The sequence below is a fragment of the Budorcas taxicolor genome, chromosome Y, assembly GCF_023091745.1.
Source record: "Budorcas taxicolor isolate Tak-1 chromosome Y, Takin1.1, whole genome shotgun sequence".
Lineage (NCBI taxonomy): Eukaryota > Metazoa > Chordata > Mammalia > Artiodactyla > Bovidae > Budorcas > Budorcas taxicolor.
In genome coordinates, this window is record NC_068936.1 from 278,679 (window position 1) to 281,753 (window position 3,075).

The following is a 3,075-nucleotide window of genomic DNA, read 5'->3' on the forward strand; positions in this document are numbered from 1 at the left end:
CTGGCGTGTGTGACTGCAAATTTAGATACTAACCTAGCTTTTTAACAGTGTGATTTGAAAGTATCCTCCGTAGTAGGATGAAATGGCATTCAGGGCTAGTTCAACGGCCTCAATAAAATTCTACTCGTGTGTAGCCAGAGACCATTCATCAGGTAATTTCTGAAACATATTTCTTCTGAGAATTTATAGGGAATACACATTTAGCTGGTTTCTGTAGTATAAAAAACGAGAGGAAACCCTCGGATGGTTTCGCCTCTCTTTGCTAGAGTTTTCTTTCCCAAGATTGTCAGCTGAGTGTGTACATAGTTAAATCCAAGAAAAAAGTTCACCGGTGTGTTTTTTGGTGCTTAATCTGTGGACGTCCTGAACACTCCTGTGCTGAATGTATTTGAGATGGAGGACTAGTTTTAACACTCTGAAGAAACAAACTTGAGAGGCTGACGTCATGAATAATCAAAACTTCCGGGCAATTTAGTCTGTTTACATATCTTTCTTCAGCCCTTCGCCAAAAATATCAGGATCTGCACACATGACATAGGGAAAAACGTCTCTGTAGACTTTCTCAAACAAAAAACGGGCTTGTTCAAAGATTTAATCTACACTTACACTGTGTTTGCTAGTTGTCATGGTCTGATTGTTTTACGCTTGCTTTGGGGTTTTGTTTTTATTTTCCTAAAATTGTGTACCGATGCCCTAACCCCAGAAGATGGTAATATTGTGAAGCAGGCCCTCTGGGATGTCATTATGCCACCACTGAGGAACTCAAAGGCAATGAATCCCTACTCTTACGAAGCTGACCTCAGAGGGTTCGCCATGAGCAGCGGCAGCAAGAACTCAGCAGCTTGCAAATCAGAGGAGCGTCTTCACCAGAACCCTAACCCTACCAGCACACCGATCCAAGACTTCCCATGACTGGAAGTGAAACTTTCTGTTGTTGAGAAGCCAGCTTGTAGTATTTTGACGTAAGGACTCGAATGAAGTGAAACACTGGTGACCACACATTTCTTTTCCTCGCCGTTTAGTAACTGTGAGGCATAGTGTTTCACCTTGAGTTGCTCATGTGCAATTTTCCATGGAAGAATTACCTTGACAACATGTCATGTGGAAATTGTATAGGTAAATTTTTATCGGGCCTAGGAACTTTATTCAGAATTGAATGTCTCACATGAATTGCTGCTTAAAGGCGAGTGATCTCTTCTGTCTCCTCTCCAGTCACTTGAAACATTCTGTAAGATGCCCTGGAGTTGAAAACAAAGTAATATTTTAATGGAACGTTGACAGTTCCCTTTTGTTGGATTTTAGAGCAATGGCATCCCGCTCCAGTGCTCTTGCCTGGAAAGTCCCATGGATGGGGGAGCCTGGTGAGCTGCGGTCCATGGGGTCGCTGAGAGTCAGACACGACTGAGCGACTTCACTTTCACTTTTCACTTTCGTGCATTGGAGAAGGAAATGGCAACCCACTCCGGTGTTCGTGCCTGGAGAATCCCAGGGACGGGGGAGCCTGGTGGGCTGCCGTCTGTGGGGTTGCACAGAGTTGGACACGACTGAAGTGACTTACCAGAGTGTGGGAACATAGTGCTTCGCATCATAACTTGACACTGCTGCTGCTGCTGCTGCTGCTGCTGCTGCTGCTGCTGCGTCGCTTCAGTGGTGTCCGACTCTGTGCGATCCCATAGATGGCAGCCCACCAGGCTCCCCCGTCCCTGGGATTCTCCAGGCACGAACACCGGAGTGGGTTGCCATTTCCTTCTCCAATGGCGGAAGGCGAAAAGTGAAAGTGAAGTCCGCTCAGTCGTGTCCGACTCTTAGCGACCCCACGGACGGCAGCCTACCAGGCTCCCCCGCCCATGGGACTTTCCAGGCAAGAGTACTGGGGTTGGGGTGCCATTACCCTCCTTCAAATCAGACATAGTCACACAGGTTCAGAAGATATGCCGGACCGTGAACTCCAACACTGCAATTTCAGAAAGCAACGTTTTCAGTTTTAAAAATTCTTTTGATGGGAGGATGTTAAATTTACAGTATTGGGGTGGTTTTAGCCTTCCATCATCAAGAGTCAGTCACCAGTACACACGTGTTCCCACGTCCAGAACCTTCCTCCCACCTCACTCCCCAGCCTATCGTTCTTTGTTGTCCCAGAGCACTGGCTTTGGGTGCCCTGCATCGTGCACTGAACTTGCACCGGTCATCTGTTTACCTATGGTAATGTACATGTTTCAATGCCATCCTCTCAAATCATCCCACCATTGCCCTCTCCGCAGAGTCCAAAAAGTCTGTTTTTTCCATCTCTGTCTCTTTTCGCTGCCCTGCGTGTAGGGTCACTGTGACCATCTCTCCAAACCGCATACATATGCATTACTATACAGTATCTGTATTTCTCTTTCTGACCTTCCTTGACTCTGTGCAACAGGCTCCTGTTTCACCCACCTCTCTAGAACTGACTCAAATGCATTCCTTTTCACAGCTGCGTAATAGTCCATTGTGTATATATACCGTGACTTATCCATTCATCTGCAGTGCATACCTAGGTTGCTTCCATGTCCTAGCTATTGCAGACAGTCCTGGGATGCATACTGGGGTGCACGTGTCTCTTTCAGTTCTGCTTTCCTTGGGGTGTATGCAAGCAGTGGCACTGCTGGGTCATACGGCAGTTCTGTTTCCAGGGTTTTAAGAGCTCATACGGTTTATTGTGCCTCTACCAGTTTGCATTCCTGCTAAAAGTGTGAGACGGTTACCTTTTCACTTCTCCAGCATTTCTTGTTTGAGACATTGAGGTGATGGTCCTGTGACCAGCGTGAGGTGACACCTCACTGTGGCTTCGACTTGAAGGAAATGGCAACCCACTCCAGTATTCTTGCCTGGAGAATCCCACGGACAGAGGAGCCTGAGCAGGCTGCAGTCCACGGGGTGGCAAAGAGTCGGACATGACTGAGTGACTTCACTTCACTTCTCTGATAATGAGTGATATTGGGCATCTTTTGTGTGTTCTCTATATCTTCTCTGGAGAAGCGTCTGTTCTTTTGCCCACTTTTTGATCGGGTTGTTTGTTTTTCTGGTATTGAGTTGCGTGAGCTG